General features: G+C 46.8%; 1 long non-coding RNA gene across 4 annotated transcripts; it reads left to right on the forward strand.

Moving 5' to 3' along the window:
* Positions 1–3,404: 3,404 nt before the first annotated feature.
* On the forward strand, positions 3,405–20,064 carry LOC135973009 (uncharacterized). Of its 4 annotated transcripts, none has more exons than XR_010589683.1 (3): positions 3,405–13,727; positions 15,201–15,263; positions 16,955–20,064. It is a non-coding gene; the product is annotated as an uncharacterized LOC135973009 (long non-coding RNA). The 4 variants fall into 4 exon arrangements; XR_010589684.1 differs by having other exon boundaries at positions 10,868–13,727; positions 15,201–17,054; positions 18,249–20,064; XR_010589681.1 differs by having other exon boundaries at positions 15,201–20,064.
* Positions 20,065–20,502: the final 438 nt, after the last annotated feature.

Below are 20,502 nucleotides of genomic sequence, written 5' to 3' on the forward strand. Positions count from 1 at the left end.
TTGAGTCTCCTGGTGTCCTGCCCTTCAGGTCATGTCCCCACTTCTCGCACAGTCAGGAGCTAGTGTCAGGAGACAGGCTGCTTATGCTTATAAACATTTAAGTTATAAAAAAACCTTTCTACTGTAAATATTTATAACTATTATTCAATGAATGTTGCTTTTTATGTGCCAGATCCAACACGCACTGACGTTAACGGAAGGAATCTGGAAGCACTCCCATTGACTTTAATGGGTATTGGATGGTGACCTGTACACTTAAAAACAACTCTTTATACATCTTTTCTTCCATCATGTGCCTCCCAAAACTAAAAGGCATCTCTCCTCAGCAAGGCCCACAAAACAAATTTTGAGTTCATCAGCCAAGCCATTTTGGATGTGGAAAAGAAGTGAATGTTGGGGAAGTTTTCAACATACCATAGCTTTAAAATGCTTTGACTAATTTTCTTATAATCAAACTTCCCAGAAAAATTCTATCCTTGAATGAGAGACGGAACGCAAAATTTCAGGAAGATCAGTTACTTCCCGGAGAAGTTAGGTGTTGGGGCAGGACGAGGTAACTTGAATACTGAGCTGATAACGAGGGGCTAGCTTCAATCTGTAGCCATTTCTATCCAGAGATCTCAGTTGCTTTCAGCCCCCATTTTAACTGAGTGTTTAAAGCTCAGTTTTTCAAACACTGGCACACAAAATTTGCTATTAAATCCATAGGTTGAGATATAAGTGGTCTTATATCCAGCAGGGAGGGGGAGGGAGCTGTGGAGGCACGTCTGTCCTCTCCGGCCGCTGGGCTCCAACTGAGTGCTGGGGCCTGGCTTTTATACTTCCTGTCCCGCCCCTTGACTTCCGGGGGGCGGGAACAGGTGGCGGTGGCTCCGCCCACTTGGGTGCCAGTTCAGGCTCCTCTTTCTCAGGGGCCGTCGGGAGCCAGGCCGCCTCACTACAGAGTCACACTGCGAAAGTATTTTGTACAGTATTAGTATTTTCTTTTAATGTAGTTTAGCAGCTGGAGATGAGAGGAAGAGCCACCCCCTTGTGACCAGCCGCCCATTCACAGACTGCCAGCCAGCACTCTACAGAATAGCAGTGGTCCAGGGACCAGAGTTTGAGAATTGCTGTGCATGAAATTAAAAAGTGACAAGACTGTTTTCATTATCTCCACTGACAGAAATACAAAAACTAAACAAGCAGCATGAGCAGTGGAAAATTAAAACAGATATTTAAAAGTTTGTGTTATGACTTGTGTTTTGGTGTATCAGAGGATGGAGATAGCTATGAAACTCATCAGCAATATGTATCCCGACTAAGAGAAAAGCTGCGGGATGCTTATCATTTAGCTCGGAAGAACTCAGACTGCAACAAACATCGATATGATGCTAGGGTGGGTTCGCAGGAGCTCCAGCCCGGGGACAGAGTCCTGCTGCGAAATTTGGATATTGCTGGCAAACACAAGATAGCTGACTGATGGAAGGCAATACCTTACCTGGTGATGGAAAAGCTGGGAGATCTGCCAGTCTACAAGATCAAACCTGAAGTGGGTCCAGGGCAAATACAGACGGTGCATAGAAAGCTTTTGCTCCCCGTGGGGGAATTGGTAGGCACTCCTTATGAGATGGGCCACAACGGGGCAACCGGGCAGAAAAAAAGTGCTAGAACAAAGTCGCCATCCAACATGGACAGCCGGCCCCCTGCAGCTAACCTACCCCTATTCAGCACATCTGAGAGTGAGTCTGAGGAGGAAGCCATGACCATGGTGTATCCTGGAATGGAGACAAGATTTCAGTCTCGATCAGCTGAACCAAGAGAGAGCTCCCCCTCCTCAGCTCTAAACCCCATGGCAGAAGTATTTAGGCCCGTTACTGGCACCCCCATGCTGCCAATAGAACCCCACTGTGATGACACACACAGGTTATTGGACAGTGGAGTCATACAAGGGGAGGGTGTCCTGGGCACCTTAGACTGTCCACTGTTAGAACCGGAGATGCAGGGGTCTATGCCAGTAGCCGAGGAACCCTCCAAGGAAACATTTCCATCCGTTGCTCAAGACGATGTGCCCCTTACCCCTGCAAGAGAGATTCTAAATAGACAGGACAGGGTAATAGGACCAGTAAAACAGTTAATTTATGATGCACCTGGGGTCATTAGTGAGGAGCCAATATGTTTAGCACACGGGCTTGTGGAAGCCATAGTGGGCTTCCTGAGGCCCTTTGGAGGGAACCAATGAGTTGGTTTAGTAAGGAGTGTGATATGTCGGGATGACAAATTCTTGGCTGGAGGATGTAAGCAGAATCAGAATGAGGTCTCCCGTGACATCTGATGGTGAGCTGTGGAAAAGGACTTCAGGGGCTGATCTCGTTTGCATGGGCACACCCACCCTGCCTAGCATGATGGACAGCTTGCCCAAATGGTCACTTTGGCTGCTGTGTGCTCTTTAATCTCTTTGTTATTGGGGCAGGAGTAATAAAGTGTTGTTATCTTGGTTATGTGAATCAAGGACAGTAGAACTGTACTTGGCATTTTATGACAGAGGGACTCGCCCTCAACTAAGTAGCATTTGCTGGGCAAGGGACATGGGTTCCGAACCCCAGTGAACTGAGAGAGGGGTGGGGATGGGTATTTGTAGCTGGTAGTATGGGACATCTTTCTCTCCTTTTTTCCATATTACCAGATACAAATATCTATGAGCCCTAAACACCACTTTTACCGCTCCTCTCTCCACTGTGCAACAACAGAGCTAATTTTGATTCCATTAGGAGTGTTGTTACATGCTACAGAGCTGAAATCACTAATACCAAGGTCTAAGTGTTAGATCTGCTTTAGGCTAGTGGTGCACTAGCACCAAGGCTCCCCTACTACCAACAAAAATCACTGAGTGCTGAAGTCATGAAAGAGCTGTGCTCCCTGAGAGCTGTGTTAAATGGGCGGGACCTGAAGACATATTGGTGAGTGGCTAGCAGGATGGCTAGTGGAGAGGCGTGGTGAGCAGAGCGGATAGCATGGCGGCTGGCGGAGAGATGCAGCTGGCGGTGAAGACTGCAGCAGAACCCCACAGAAAGGCACGACAATCGGCCGTCAACCCAAGCAGCGGAGCATGTAAGATGCTCCCATATCTCTCCCCACTTCTACCCAGGCTGGGAGGTAAACTCTGCAGAGGAACTTCTGAACTCTGGGGGCTGCACTGACCAAGGTCAGAAACTGTGGGTGGGGTGACTGTTGGGTTGCTGGACTTAAGACCCTGAGGGGAGAAGGACACTGCCAAACTTACTTGGGGGTGGGCCTTTTACTCATGGTTTGTGTTATGAATCCTGTTTGTGGTGTTTCCCGAACATAATGATGCATTGTTTCCCTCCTTTATTAAAAGGCTTTTGCTACACTCAGACTCTGTACTTGTGAGAGGGGAAGTCCAGGTCACTGGGTGGGGGCTCGAACTGGTTTTGAGTTGTGTTATTGAGACGGAACCCATGCTTGAGAATTGTTTCCAGACGTGTTTCCTGTATTCCGCTTTTCCTCTGGTCCTTTCTTTACTTCTTTCCCTGTCTTCCCCACCCTCCACCCCCCACTGTTCCTTAGTGAGGTTAGCTGTTGCTTCAGAAATGACACTGAGCTTCTTGCTTCTGCAGTGTGTGGCAGTTGAATCATTTCAGCAATTTCAAAGCACAATTTGATAGTCATAGTGACGATGAAATGCTAAGGGAGATTAGAGAGGCTATCAAAATAAAGAACTCGATAATAGTGGGGGATTTCAATTATCCCCATATTGACTGGGTACATGTCACCTCAGGATGAAATGCAGAGACAACATTTCTCGATACTTTAAATGACTTCTTCTTGGAGCAGCTGGTACAGGAACTCACAAGGGGAGAGGCAATTCTCAATTTAGCCCTGAGTGGAGCACAGGATCTGGTCCAAGAGGTAACTATAACAGGACTGCTTGGAAATAGTGCGCATAATATAACAACATTTAACATTCCTGTGGTGGGAAGAACAGCTCAACAGCCCAACTGAGTACACTGCGTAGACTATCGGTCCTTCATCAATTGAGACTGAGCCGATCACAACACATCTTCCAATTTTCTCTCACTCTGGCCATCCTTCGCCATGCTTGTCCATATCTCCTTGTTCAGAAATCATCCCACATCTTTGGAGGCCGACCGTGTGGCCGTTTCAGTTCTCGCAGATACCACTCAGATATAGCTGCAGTCCATCTGTTGTCGCTGAGTCGGGCCACATGTCCTGCCCACCGCATTTTGCTGAGCCTGCTTTCAACAACAACATCTCGTACTCCAGACTGCTGCCTAATTATTTAATTGGGGATGAATCGCGGAACGAAATGTCCAAAAATGTTCGTTCGATCGCCCTCTGTGTGACAGACAGCTGATGTTCTTCAATCTTTGTCAGTGACCATTTTTCGCTGCCATATAACATCGCTAGAAGCACGGTTGAGTTGAAGAGATTCGCACGAGTTGTTTTCCTGATCTTTCCTTGGAAGATGTCCTTGATGTCATTGAATGCGCACCATCCAGATTTTTTTCTGTGCAACAGTTCACCTTTCTGATCGTGGTGCACGTTGACTTCCTGGCCCAAATAAACATATTTATCAACCTCTTGGATCTGCTCTCCTCCAAGAGTTATTTGGGTTTTTGGCAGAACATCTGATCTCATCTATTTCATTTTCAACTGATTCATTTTTAATCTGACTTGACTACTTTTCGTGTTCAGTTCTTTAAGCACTCTCTCAAGCTGGGCTGTATTTTCGGCTATCAGCACTATATCATCTGCGAACCTGAGATGGTTTAGCCACTCACTATTGATATTAATCCCATCTTTCAAGTCTGCTCATTGAAAAGCCAATTCAAGACAGGCTGTGAATAATTTTGGTGAAACTGTATCTCCTTGTTTCACACCTTTCTCGATGGGGATTTGGAGGGGAGTATCAAACAGCAATATGTCCGTGCTGCAGCCAGAGTTCGCTTCCTTTAGTAATGTGATATATTTCATGGGTGTATCGGGTTGTCAGGGAGGGGTAGTACCTCTGATGGGGGAGCAGTCGTACTCCTAGGAGTAGTTCATCCACTTTGGTCCCCACTTGACACCCAGCTCTCACCTGTGGCTCCAAGTAGCTGTCAGCATGCAACAGTGGCCACACCCCGGAGACCGTCTCGACTAGCAAGCTAAACCAGGTGAGGGTAGCCGACGAGTATGAGACTCTCGGTGAGTTAGGGCCTGTCTACCCATTGCATGCGAAGGCTGAATCCGGCTGACTGAGGCAACCTGGTTCAATGGTCAGGAAGGCAGTGACAGCAAGCGTTGTGGAACGCTTAAGAGCACAACAAGACACATAGGCGTCCTAGTCATCCACTGCACCCTGCCCTATCTCCAGCCGTCTCAACTTCTGTCCTGCCACTGGATACAGATAGGAACTGGGAAGAGAGAGTGAGGCTGACGTCACGCAACTCTCCCTCACTTTAATCCAATTCACGCGCAAGTCTTGACATCATATCATATCATATTACATCATATCAAGTTCTGTGGCGATGGGCGAGTGACGAAGCAGCAGGTGTTGATACACTGGGAGCTGTGGACCTGCACATAGGCGGCTCAGGCATAATGGTCGTTCCTCACTGACCGAAGCAGCAGTGGAGCTCGGCATCTTCTTGAGCGACTGAGCAGCCCTATTCAGGATTGCACTGCTCACCTCCGTAGAATGAGGAGGGGGCTAGAAAAGGTTCCCTAAACATTGCCTGCTTCACCTTACCCTGGTCAGCATACCGCGGCTGGCGGGGATCCCACAAAAGTGGTCGAACAAAAACAAAAACAAAACCGATTGTGACACCGATCACAATTGAGACATGGAATGTGCGCACGTTACTGGACAACATCACGGCAGACAGACCGGAGAGAAGAACAGCACTTGTCGCTAGAGAGCTCGCACGCTACAGCATTGACATTGCAGCCCTTAGCGAAACTCACCTTGCTAATGAAGGACAGCTGTCTGAGTCAGGCGGTGGCTATACATTCTTCTCGAGTGGCCGCAGCAATGATGAGCGTCGCGAATCTGGAGTTGGCTTCGCCATCAAGAATCATCTTGTTCGGAAACTTGCCAGTTCCCCCAAGGGTATGAATGACCGGCTCATGACAATGCAGCTTCCGCTTCAAAAAGGAAAACAAGCTACTTTGATCAGCGCATATGCTCCTACAATGACCAACCCAGAGGATGTGAAGGATAAATTCTACGAAGAACTAGATACTCTGCTATTGTCAGTGCACCGCACAGACAAGCTGATTCTGCTTGGTGATTTTAACGCAAGAGTCGGATGCGATGCCGCAGCCTGGGAAGGAGTCATCGGGAAAAATGGAGTGGGAAAGTGTAACAGCAATGGCCTGTTACTGCTGAAAACTTGTGCAGCACATGACCTTCTGATCAGCAATATGGTCTTCCACCTTCCTACCCGTAACAGGACTTGGTGGATGCATCCCCGTTCCAAGCACTGGCATTTGATCGATTATGTCATCATCAGGAGAAGGGACAGACAAGATGTCAGGGTTACAAAAGCTATGCGTGGCGCTGACTGTTGACGGATCATAGGCTCATAGTATCCAAAATGAAGCTCCGTATCATGCCGAAGAGACAACCACAAGGCTGTAAGGCTCTCAAAAGGATCAACGTGTCGAAGCTGAAGAACAGCCGCATCACTGAAAATCTAGCGGAAGACCTAGAGAATGAGATTGCTGATCTTCGTATTGAGGATGACGCTGAGAAAGACTGGGAGCGATTCCGCAACACTGTCCATACAGCTGCATCGAATGTATTGGGGCCCTCCACATGCAGGCAGCAAGACTGGTTTGACAAAAATGATGCAGAAATCCAGGCCTTACTTGCTGACAAGCACCGCCTGCATCGTGCATATCAAAACGATTCATCCTCAGCGGCAAAGAAGACCGCCTTTATCAACGCTCACAGAACAGTACAGAACTGACTGCGCAAAATGCGGGACTTGCGGCTGAGCGCCAAAGGAGATGAAATACAAGCATATGCGGACAGGAACGACTATAAGCAGTTTTATGAAGCCCTCAACACACTCTATGGTCCACAGTCTTCTGGGAGCTTTCCCCTCCTGAACTCTGATGGTACTGTGCTCCTTACAGAGAAGAAGCAGATTCTCCAGAGATGGGCTGAACACTTTGAAGCAATTCTCAATCGCCCCTCAGTCATCAATGATGAGGCCATTGACAAGATGCCCCAGGTTGCAGTCAATGACTCCATGGATGCTTCACCAGAAGAGGATGAAGTGAAGAAAGCTATCAATCAGCTGTCAAGTGGCAAAGCCCCAGGGTCAGATGCCATACCAGCAGAGGTGTACAAATTCGGTGGACCCGTGCTGTTACAGAAACTCACTGAGCTGTTTCAGTCCTTCTGGAAGCAGGGAACCATTCCACAAGAATTTAGAGACGCATCCATCTTGCACCTATATAAGAGGAAGGGCAATCGCCAGGTATGCGACAATCACCGTGGAATCTCGCTGCTTTCTACAGTGGGGAAAGTTCTTGCATGGGTTCTGTTGAACTGATTGATCACTCACCTGGAGAAGGGCTTACTGACAGAATCACAGTGTGGCTTCTGCGAGGGATGTGGGACTATAGACATGATCTTCGCTGTGCATCACCTACAGGAGAAATGTCAAGAGCAGAATCGTGAACTCTACACAACTTTTGTGGACCTCACGAAAGCATCTGACTGTGTCAGTTGCCAGGGCCTGTGGAGGATCATGTCGAAATTTGGCTGTCCAGACAGATTTATACGAATGGTACGTTAATTTCATCACGGTATGATGGCTCGTGTCCTGGATGACGGTGAAACGTCTGAGGCCTTCCCAGTCACCAACGGTGTCAAGCAAGGGTGTGTCTTAGCACCCACTTTGTTCAGCATGATATTCTCTGCCACTTTGATGCCTTTCAACACTGTACTGAAGGAATAGGCCTGAAGTATAGAACTGATGGGAAACTATTCTATCTGAGGCAACTGTGTGCCATCACCAAGGTGAAGGAAACTGTACTTCGAGACTTTCTCTTTGCCAATGATTGTGCTCTCAATGCTAGTACAGAGCCAGAAATGCAAGCCAGTATGGACAAGTTTTCAACTGCATGCAACAACTTCGGTCTCACCATTAACATCAAGAAGACTGAGGTCATGCATCAGCCAGCTTCCCACGCTCCGTTCTCAGAACCGTCCATCACTGTAAATGGACAGAGACTTCAGACAGTGGACCACTTCACGTAGCTGGGCAGTACCCTTTCCCGAGCAGTGTCAATCGATGATGAAGTAAACTGCAGAATTGCTAAAGCCAGCTCTACATTTGGCCGATTGCGCCCCAACATTTGGGAATGTCGAGGGATCAGCCTACCAACAAAGCTGAAGGTCTACCGAGCAGTGGTGCTTCCAACTCTGCTGTACGCCTGCGAGACGTGGACTGTCTATCGGAGTCATACAAGAAGGCTCACTCACTTCCACATTTCCTGTCTGCGAAAGCTTCTAAAAATCAGATGGCAGGACAAAGTGACCGATACGGATGTCCTTACTAGAGCCAGTCTGCCGTCAGTTCACACATTGCTGATGAGAGCCCAGACCAGGTGGGCCGGACATGTCGTGAGAATGTCAGACGAACGCATTCCTAAACAGCTCTTCTACGGAGAACTCACTCAGGGAAAGCGCTCCCATGGAGGACAAAAGAAGCGGTTCAAGGACACACTGAAGACCTCTTTGAAGTCCTTCAAGATCAACACCGCCACATGGGAAACCTTCGCACTGAACCGTCCAGCATGGCACAGCCTCATTCACACAGACAGTAATACCTCTGAGGCGAGGTGTGACAGGACGTTCCACGCCTGAATCGGACTGATCAGTCATCTTCGGACGCACAGAGCCCTGTCATCGAAAGAATGAGTTCTTGAGGTCTTCATTGATAACGATGGACGAACATCATATTTCATGCTGATGCCCTGTTCTGAAAGAGCTTCAAGAACGGCATTAGTCTCTACGCTGTTCTACGCCTTCTCATAGTCCATGAAGGCAATGCACAAGGAGAACTTATATTCCCTTGAACACTCTAGTAGTTGGTTTAGAGTGAAGAGGTGGTCTATCGTGTGATAATTCCTTCAAAAGCCAGCCTGCTCTCTAGGTTTCAGTTCATCCAGGTTTTGCGATAGTCGATTTGTTATTATTTTAGTGAACAATTTATAGATATGCAAAAGCAGGCAGATTGGGCAATAGTTCTTTAGATTTTCTTGATCACCTTTTTTATGCAACAGGATGGTATTGGACTCTTTCCAACTGGACAGTATCTTCTGGATTTTCAGATAGTGGCTGAACCTTTGGGCGAGAACTTTAAGCACTTCTGCTGTCAGACTGTCCTTACCTGGAGCCTTCCCCTCTGTCATTTGATGGACTGCATGGAGGACTTTGCTAATGAGAACTGGGAGTATGTGTTCATCGGTTTGTTGAAGTGATGGCATTGGGACGTCTATACGGGATGCAAACAGCTGGGTATAGAAATCCCTGCAGATTGCTTTCATCTCTGTTCGATCAGTTATTGATTCTCAGTCCCTGTTCTTCAAAGCCGATAATGACCTGTACAGTGCCAGTTCCCGTTTGCATTTTTTGAGACTTTTACGATCTTCAGCAGCCTTTAAGAGCTTTTTGGTTCAAAATTTCTTGAAGTGTTCCTTCAACTTCATTCATATAAGCTTGCAGAGAAGGGAGTACTCAAGTCTGTCGCTACCATTTCTTTTAATTTTCCTCCTCTTCTCCAAGAAAGTCTTTGTATTCTCCGAGATTCTTCCACTAGCTCTTCTTGGTCTTTCACATTCAGATTTCACACACCGTTTCAGTCTCTTACTGAAGTTCTCATAATCGTCGTTGCAGTCATCCAGGAAGCTCCAATCTTCCCTAGAAATGTCTTCCTTTAGGATTGCCTCATCGAAAGCTACCAGTTGGTGCCTTCTGTTCACCATACACGGCACCTTTTTCTCCACCTTCACAGTAAACATGAGTCTAGCTCTCAGTAGACAATGATTGCTACCGATATTGAATGATGGCACTACTGAGATATCCTGAACAATGAGTCGTCTATTGATCAGAAAGTAATCAATTTCATTTTTTCTCTTCACATTTGGTGCGATCCATGTACATCTTCTGTTGGCCTTCTTTCGGAACCAGGTGTTACCAATGAACATTCTCCTCATATCTGCCAATATAGCTAGTCATTTTCCTCACGTGTTTTATTCTCCAATACCCTACCTTCCTATGAACTTTTTGCCCTCTCTCCCTCTTCCAACCTTGGTGTTAAAAATCTCCCATCACATTTGTATATGTGGAACTCTGAACGAGGGTTTCCTCAAGTTCCTGACAGAATCCTTCCACATCATCATCTTCCCATGCACTTGTGGGAGCATATATCCGGATGATTTTGAGGGTACTATTTTGGTTCAATCGGAGGTAAAGCACCCCGATATGTGATTTCAAATGGCATGAGACAATTTTCGAAGACCATTCCTTGTTTATGATGAATCCGACTCCTCCAACTGTCCTTGTGCATTCTCCTTTTCCAAAAATGACTGTGCTTCTGTCCCTCCAGCTGACCTCCATTTCCTTCTTTCGTCGTATTTGCAAACACCCAGCACATCGCAGGCTGTTTTTGCCTTTTCCTCCATGAGATGGTTTATCGATTCCTCCCTCATCAGTGTTCTGCAGTTGTAAGTTCACACTGAGAGAGTTGTCCGGTTTCCTTTTGGTGACCTGGCACCTGAGATTCTTTGCAGACTCTCGTCGTTCAAATGCCTCACTGCCTCTGGGGATCGAGGGATGTGCTGAGAACTGAGACTTGGTTTTCCATGTTGTTTTAGCCATTGTTTTCAGTCACTCACTGGCTGGGCTGTCAGTAGCACGTTTACCTCCTCAACTTAGCTATTTTTCTCATAACCAGTCAAGAAGGCGAAACTCCAAATTGGCTAACAAACTTTGATTACTTGTGCTTTAATGGAAATGGGTATACTTAGTTAATGAAAAATGTGTTAGGTATAACTGATAGTGTAGCACAGGAGTTTTTTGAAGTGTTGGTTGTGGATGAAGATTTAAATGGGGGTAATCTGGGAAATTTCTTGAAAAATATCTATTCCAAGGCAAAATGTATGTTCTTTGTGAGGCCCAGGGAAAAGTTATCTCCAAAAGTGATGGGTTAGCCATATACAAAAAGGAAGTATGCACCATCATACACAGAAAAATCATCCCAACCTCCCTTCAGTTTTTGGCAGAATTTTAATAAAGACCTCTCAGGAGCTCCCTCCAGTTACACAACCATGCCTGCCTATTGAAAGCATAATACGAGCATCGTTGTCTTTTAACTGAGCATTGTGGTTTGATTCTGTGGCCCTTTTCTTACGGTGGTCTGACTTTGGCTCACTTGGCTTTAATGATATAGTTGTATGATCATACATGCTGGGAAGCAATAGGCCCAGGAAATGAAAATCCCTTAACTCTCCCAGGCTGAGAAATCAGCTGCTCCCTGAGTCAGTATCCCTCAGGGTGATAAACAAGCTTTCTAGTTTCCGATTGCATTTGTCACACCCCAATGGCCCCCTCCCTCAGGAAGTCCCCGGGGAAGGCCAAGGGGCGGGGGGAGAAAGAAAAAAGCAGAGAACGGATTAACTCGGCACTTTAGCTAGCTCCATGTGAAAATAAGATGCTGGCAGCGGCCCAAGGTCATGGCTCGATGAGAAATCTACATCTGCCCAGTTGTAAGAAGAGAACTAAGTGGAGCAGAGCTGGAAAGAGAGCAGCAAAAACAGAGCAAATGAGGCGGCAACGGTGAAGGCCAACAGAAGGGAAAACAAATTCTCCAGAGCTGGTGTGTTTTGGGCAGCCGAGAAGGCCACAGCATGCCAATTGGGACTGGTACAAAGAGCACCAGGCACAGAGGGCCCTGGACGATGACACCCCCAAAGGAACTCGGGACTTAAAAACCCTCCCGAGAGCTGGAGCAATTCGGAGATTACAGCGGATTCCCCAGACGACCTGGGCCCAAGGCAAAAACTCCATCCACTCCTCCCCCTCTTCTTCTTACATTACACCCAGGCCTGGCCAGTGTTCGGTAGTGCATGTGTGAGTTTGAAAGTGGGTTAGGGCTTGGGACTCTAATGTTTTCTTTCTTACCCTGAGTAACGTGGGAGCATTTCCAGCACTCTCTGCTGTATTTTATTATTTTATTTAAATATAAAGCTTTAAAATTTAAACACTTTGTGTGATACATCATCACCTCCCCAAACGATCCTGTGGCCCAGCCTGATCAACTGTGGCTCAGGCAGATTGGTAATGAAAATTTGTCACAGTTTTGGTGGAGAATTGTGGTGTGGGGGAGCCCTGCAGAGCGCACCAACTGTTTTGCCCTTGGTATTTCATGTTTGCTCTGTCTGGCACTCTTGGTTTTACATGTTGAGGATTTTATGATAAAGGTGGTGCCCACTCCCAGCTGTAAAATGCCTGAGAACCAGAGAGGGATTTAGCATTCCTCTCTCCACCCTGGTCGCCGGGGGAAGGGTGCAGGTGGGTACACCCCCGGCTGTAGAAGTCCCGGGTGATAGAAAGGAGGAGGATTCAGAGATTCTCGCTCCAAGGAAATAATCTTCGGTTCATATGCCCTCAGCCATAGTTGCCTGAGTATAAGAGGAGAATGGAAGGTGTTTCACTGTGCCCAGAAAGGGTTTTGGTGTATGGACCCTTGGTGATATTGGACCGAGTAATACTGAGGGAGGCTTAGCGTCTCTCCCTCCAGTCCAGGGGGGTTGAGCATTGTAAGCCCCGGCGCCGGTCAGTGTGAGCAATGTAAAATCTCAAGTGATTGAAAGATCTTAGGAGTTGTACCAATGGATTGTGTCAGCATGTTCAGAAAACAAAAGGGTACAGCTGCGGACTCGGGAGTCCTGCAGTTGTGGGCAATGGCATCAGAGATGTGTTCAATGCCGGATGTACAGGCTTTAGGGAGCACAGACACGGTAGTCCGGCTGCCCGGTCAGCTGGCGTCACGGGAGGCAGGTGGACCTGATGCCCAGGCCACGGGAGAGGAGGCAAAGAGGGACAGGACCCTGCTGCCTCTTTCAAACAGGGCTGCCCAGGGGGGGAGGGGCAAGTGGGGCAATTTGCCCAGGCCCCGGGCCCCACAGGGGCCCCCACGAGAATATAGTATTCTATAGTATTGCAACTTTTTTTTATGGAAGGGGCCCCCAAAATTGCTTTGCCCCAGCCTTCCTGAATCCTCTGGATGGCCCTCCTTTCAAAGGGGGGTGAAGACCTCTCCCGGCTGGAGAGGGCTCTTGCCAAGGTGGGATATAATTCCTGGGGTTCCGTGACGGAGCTTCAGAAAAGGGTGCATTCTTGGCAGGATTTGTTGGATCTGTATACTGAGTATGAAAAGCAGAAGGGTAAAAGCCTAGGGGCAGCTGTGGGATTCATTTGGACTGCAGCTGCTATGTGGTATCAGATGTGCTCGGGACAGAAAGAGGAGTTGAGGAAAAAGGAGGAGGTGTGTACTCGACAGCTGGTGGAAATTAAGCAACTGAAAGCACAGATCACTAACCAGGCGGCAACCCAAGCCTATGCCCAGGACAAGTTGCAGGCCTTGAGACAGGACTTCCAGGCGGAAGAGGCGGAACGCACCCACCTGGAAGCACTGGCTAAGCAGGTACTGGTCCTTCAGGGACTCGTCAAAGACTTGATTATCCATGCTCAGCATACGCCACAACGGCAATGTGCTCGCCATGAAAAGAAAATTAAACCATTAAAACATGAGTTGGCCGTGTGCTCGGTCCAGGTGGCGAGTCTCACAGGGGATGATTCGGGTGACCCTTGTGAGGGCTGGCTTTGATCTTTCCCTTTGTGAGGATCCTCACTTTTGGATGGAACTTTGTGACACCCCTATAGTGGCCCTCATTAAGACCGAGGAGAGGTCCACCAGGTGAAGGGGGAGAAGGTCGTATGTACGGCACCCCCAACTCCAAGGAGAGCACCCTATGGGGTAATTATGAAAAGAAAAGGGACCAGAAGAGGTGGGGACTAGTTAAGGAGCTCACTCTCCTTGCTAAATTGGTAGTGGAACAAAGTCTGTGCCCATGGAAAGAAATGGTTCAACGAGAAAAACAGGATCGGGCCCAGACAAGCAGGCAGGCAACAGTTAAAGAAATTGGAAAAGAGAGAGTGAGAAGTTAACTCTGAAGAGGCTGGAGGGAATTAAGCAGTGAAACTTTGTAAAAATGTTAAAAAGGAAAGGTGTTATGAAAAGAAAATTCTTGGTTTCTTTGCAGCCATTCTGAAGGAAATTGGGCCCTTTCCCAAAGGAGTGTCTGTAAATAATCCAGGCAGAGAGGTTATGTAAGTGAAATCATTTGACTAAGAACAAGTTAGTCAAATTTGCTAAAAGAACACTCCTGGTGTGTATAATCTTGGTGTTTTGTAGGTTTAAGATGAATTGGTGGTGTTTTAAATAAGACCACTAAAATCCATTTGAATCTTCCATTTAAAATTGCAAAACCAAGAAACACTTTTGCCAGACATAGGTAACTAGTGTTGTTTAACTTTGGTATTTAGCATTTACCCCTTATGGTAACTCAATGCTTTACAAAATTTAAAATGTTTTAAATAACGACCAAAGTCGTGGCTACAGCAGGGCAGTGAAAGCCAGGAGAATGGGGAAAAAAAATTAAATCTGTTTTCTGGTAACAAAATAGCAGATAAAAGCTGTAGTAAAAGAGAGAGAGACCTTGCCCCACACGGAGCCTTAAGGTAGCTTTGTGTAATCAAACTTTCACTTTGCCAAAGGGAGCCACAATAGGTTGTGTTTTTCTTTTCAAGTCACTTTGTGTTTCGGAAGCAGGAGTTAAAAGTTAAAAATAATCAAAACTCTGGTGAAAGTTGAGTGTATCCCTTTTAAAACAGAGTCTCTGAGCTGCTGATGGCTTTGAATACAAACGCAAGCTAGAAAGCATCTGTGTTAATGCAAATTACCTAACTGATAAAGGTAAAAGCCATTGAAATCTGGCCTGCCTATAGAATGAAAACAGGAAAATATGGGTGTAATTCCTCTGTTTTGCCTGCAATCAGCAAGGGTAATAATCTGCCACCCCCAAAGGGGTAGAAACACGTTCTTTTTGTCTTTCAGAAAATCAGGAAAAGCTGATACCAGCTGAAAAGCAACCCAAAATACCATGAATCTACTGTCACAGTAAAATTTATGTTTTGTGTTCTCTGTTTTGTCTTATGTTGTTTGTCGTGTTACTAGCACTGTTGTGTATCAAATTCTGCAGGGAAATCCTCAGGTAGCAGACAACATATTGGGAGAAATTGGTTTTGGAGTAGGGATTATAAATACTTTAGACTTGGCGGTAATTAAGAATAAATAAGCTCTCTGTCCCAGGTACAGGACAGCCTAATACAGAAACAAATGGAAATAAAAAAAACACTGCTATGGGATGTACTGAAATGTAGATACTTACTTTGTGCACCTTGGAACACAAAATGTTTTGGGTAATATTAGGAAACACTAAGGTTCTAATACACTTGCTAAAGCAAAGAGAAAGATCAGTTTAATACTTATCAGTACGAATGGATGCAGTATGTTTCTACCATAGTAAGGCCAGACCTTTTAATTGGGGGAAATTGTTGTTAAAATCGCACACCAACAGGCTCTGGAAGCAAAGATATGGAAAGTTAGCCCACTCCCCATATTGCACATGGAATCCTTCTGGCTACCCCGGATCTCGAGCCAGTGGGCTGGGGAGGGAGGGATGCGATTGGAAACCAGAGGTGGTACCGAGTGGACTCCTCAAAAGTGGGTGTGCTTGTTCTTGCCTGTTGCTCCAAAGCCCTGTAATAAGACATTTCACTAGGATCCTATATATGGGATTAATTGGATAATGACACCAAATTACTGTATAATGGGCAATGTCTATGGGTTAATTCCTGGGAAAAAGTGTGTTGGGAGAATGGAAATGTTAGCAACCTGCTAGCAGATAAATGTAAATGTAATGTGAGTACTGTGTTTACCAATAATCACATTTACTGTTTGCCACAACCAAAAAGTCTCAACTTTGCCCAGTTGAGGAAGGAGCTATGTGAAACCCGTGAAGCCGTAGAGACCGCTTTAGATAAGGAAAAGGCCAAGCGTAAGGGGATTGTCAGTAAAGCCATTTGGGGATGGCTAATTGAAGCTAAGGTAATGTTGCAAAAGCTGGGGAAGGCTTTGGACACCAAGTGGGTGGGTGGGTCTGTACTCCATTGTAAATCGCATCTCCCCGGTAGTGTACCAGCTTCAGCTACCAGGCAAATTGAAATGAGCACATGCCAATCAGCTCAAAACATATGTTTCTCCCTAATTTCTGTTCATGGCATTGTGGGCCTCAGTTGTGGACCAGCCACCTGCCTGGACCATCCAGGTTTCTAGCTATCCATGGGATTATCTGGATAATTATAATTTTGAGAAGGGAGAATGCCTCCAAATGCTCTCCCTGGCTCGAGCTGCTGATGGGGCCTGAGCTATAGTGTGGCGCAAGGCTGGAGGGGAGGAGCCTTGGAAACAGTGCATAGTCTGGATAGTCACAGCAAGGCCACAGCAAAATACCTGGTGGGTGGCCCCAAGCCTCCCCTAGATCCCATTAGGACCAACCCTGTTCCTCCTGTGGTGGCCTGGAGTGGAAGTGGAATGGGAAGCCCTTTGGCAAGCAATAGCAATTACTGATCTCAGGGCATAATATTGTTGTTGTAGACTCCTAAACCAGGCAAACAACATCAATGACGAAAGCCAGGGAGGACTGTAATGGGACAATTAATAATTTAGGGAGTTTTCATCTGTGCCTAAGTTTCCCCAATGGGTGCATTTGTGTTGTTCTTTTTCTTCCCCTCTTGCTTTGTTAACAGGGCAAAGCAGTAATAGCGAGAGCCCAGGGACACACCGAACAGGAGTGGTGAGACCGCTCTTGCTGCTTCAGGCCTGCAGAATTCGTTGGTGTAATACAATGTATGTATGGTGGCACATATCTATGGGAATCCTCAGGTTTCCTCCTTTCTTAATTTTGGCCCTGTGGAAGAAACGATCAATTATCCACTGGCGGGAGCATGGGGGGCAATTGTGGCACATCATCCTGAAAATGTAACACCATGTATTACTTAGGTATCTTCCCCAGAGTGGCGCCCTGCCGAGAACCCCAGGTCTCCTGGCCCTGCGGAGCCCTCCCCAATTGGATCCCAAACCCTAACATGCTTTCAGGTCCCCACCTTCCTCCCCAATTGTACAAGGGGGTGGGCACCCTCCAACTTCCCCTCCTTACACAGATGTTGTCCCCCCCGGAAAAAGCGGACCCTAGTAAGATCCTTGTGGGGCTAATTTGGCAGTCAGTATTTGGAATATTCAGTAAGGGGCCATGAGAGATGAACGGTTGGGACAATTGGAAAAGGCCACGGGACTGGTCACAAGTGAAGATTTCACCCACCCAACAGAGGCCACTGCAGCCCTCAAACATACTGCCAATTGGCCCTCCACACGCAGGATACCTTGAGACCAGGTACCAACTAGCATAGGATTCTGTGTGCTCCCAGCTCCAACAATATTTGACCCAACAAATCCGTAGCATCCAGGAGGATGTGCTTCATGGAGCCCAAACCATCCCCCGAGAAATCCATTCCTACTCAGGGATTCCCCGGGAACAAGGCCTTTTCGCCATTTCTGGAGGCTCACTAATTCAAAGTGCACAGGCATAGCCTGCTCCTTCACGGCCTTCGGTCTCATGAAAGGAGTGTGGGCCCTACTATAAAAATCCAACCAGGCCTTTGGGAAGGCTGCCTCTGGGACTGGGTGGTCCATCGTGACGTGTGGGATGTGGTGGCTCCTCCAAATGACACGGCTAAGCGATATGTGCTGACTGCATCCCTGAACTATCAGTACATATGGATTGCAGAGGGTAACACCTGGCAACTCTGGCCCATGGAGCCCCCTCAAATAATGCCCTCAAGGGCATCAGAATACGCCCCCACTGCAGCACATCTGTTTACCAATACCTCAGCGTGTGCTTGGAGAGCCACCAACCCCAGGGTGCCTCTCAATTTACTGTTAAGATCACAAACACAAAAAACATTTCAGTGCATTGGCCTGTGGTTATGCAAAGTGTGGTTAATATCTCTAACTATGTTGTGTTTAATTTTTCATGAATTACAGCCAATGTTTTCCTGCCCTTGACGCAAACCCAGAGACAACTAACCATATTCCAGACAGATGCCTCCTCCTTTACGGTGTTGAAGCATACATTTGATCTGAAAAGAGCTGCATTTGCCACCACCATTTGGGTGGGGCATCTATGTCAACAGGAAAATGTGTTATGCTATGTTACTAATGAAGCCAGAAGTCCTTATTGGCTGTTGTATGCAATTGTTGCTGTCCTAACAATCTGGTGCATTCTGTATTGCTGTTTAGGTAGAAGACCAACAGTAACCCTTGCCACAGTATCAGGGGGAGGGTGGAAACCTAAGTGGTGACCCCTCCCAACAAAATGTTGATTCGGGGTCAAGGGGGAGAATGTCACACCCCAATGGCCCCCGCCATCAGGGAGTCCCCAGGGAAGGAAGATCAGCACTGTATGTAGATAACGCTGTTGCAAGCATTGCAAAGCATTTTGGGGAGGGTCACAGGTGTCTGAGTGGGGAATGGAAGATTCCTTTGCAGTAGTACGAGAGGCCAAGAGAGGCGGGGGGGGGGAGAAAAAAGCAGAGAATGGGTTAACTCGGCATGTTAGCTAGCTCTGTGTGAAAATAAGTTGCTGGCCGCGGCCCAAGGTCATGGGCTCGATGAGAAATCTACAGACAAGAAATCTACATCTGCCCAGTCGTAAGAAGAGGAGAACTAAGTGGAACAGAGCTGGAAAGATAGCAGTGAAAACAGAGCAAATGAGGCGGCAACGGTGAAGGCCAACAGAAGGGAAAACAAATTCTCCAGAGCCGGTGTGTTTTGGGCAGCCAAGAAGGCCACAGCAAACCGATTGGGACTGGTACAATGAGCACCAGGCACAGAAGGCCCTAGATGACGATACCCCCCAAAGAACCCAGGACTTAAAAACCCTCCCGAGAGCTAGAGCAATTTGGAGATTACAGCAACTTCCCCGGACGACCTGGGCCCAAGGCAAAAACTCCCGTCCACCCCTCCCCCTCTTCTTCTTACGTTACACCCAGGCCTGGCCAGTCTTAGGTAGTCCGTGTGTGAGTATGAAAGTGGGTTAGCGCTTGGAGCTCTTACTATTTCTTTCTTCCCCTGAGTAACGTGGGAGCATTTCCAGCACTCTCTGCTGTATTTTATTAATAAAGCTTTAAAATTTAAACACTTGGTGTGTTACGTCATCCCCTTCCCAAACGATCCTGTGGCCCAGCCTGATCAACTGTGGCCCAGGCAGATTGGTAATGAAAAACTGTCACACATTCTCTTGGTCACTTTATAAACAGCCCGGGCAAAATTATTCTCTGATTTTGTACAGCACCAAAGTCAATGGAGTTGCATGGACTATAAGTCAGAGCAGAATTTGCCCTTGTCATTGCCTTTGAGTTTCCTTCTCACAATGAAGAACTAACTAATGCAGTAATTTCTTTGTGCTAATTCTGTTGTTTTGTATGTCTAGAGTCAGACATTCTCAAGAATGACGGTGTCTATTCCAGGTACATCTATTCTTTCTCTGAAAATGGTAGATACAACGTGAAAGTACGTGTTCAACGAGCTAACAAGGCTGTCAGACCACACCCCACAGTGCCATGGAGTCATTCTATGTATATACCCGGTTACATAGAAGAGTGGTCTCCAAATTTTTTTGATCACACACCCCTATCAGTAAAAAAATTTTGAGCAGCCCCCGCAATATATGTATATTTATTTATGTATAAATTATATACATGGACTACTGTACTAATATATTACGTACATTATAAAACATACACAAAAATAGAAATTAAAGAAGGATGAAATAAAGATGAAATAAACAATATTTTTAAAATATTTTGTTATTTTATTTTATTTATTAACGGCAGAAAAAAACCTTTTTGCTCTCACAAAAAAATTATTATTAATAATAATATTTTTAGTGAGAGCAATGTGACTGAATATGCTTCATTATTTCTGAAAATATTGGTTTAACACTTTGTGATACAGCGATTCGAAGGTCTGGATTAGGGTTAAAGTGCGGGAAGGCGCTCAGGGTGGGAGTGCAGGGCCTGGGAGGCAGTTAGGGTGTGGGAGGGTGCTCAGGGTAGGGGTGTGAGGTCTGGGAGTGTGTTAGGGTGCGGGAGGGAGCTCAGGCTGGGGGTGCAGGGTCTGGCAGGGAGTTAGGGTGCAGGAAGGGGCTCAGGGTGGGGATGCAGGAGGTGGCTCAGGGCTGGGGCAGGCAGGAGGTGCAGAGCACTTACCTGGGGCAGTTCCTGTTTGGTGCAGGGGG

The sequence above is a fragment of the Chrysemys picta genome, chromosome 8 (assembly GCF_011386835.1).
Source record: "Chrysemys picta bellii isolate R12L10 chromosome 8, ASM1138683v2, whole genome shotgun sequence".
In the NCBI taxonomy this organism is placed as follows: Eukaryota; Metazoa; Chordata; order Testudines; family Emydidae; genus Chrysemys; species Chrysemys picta.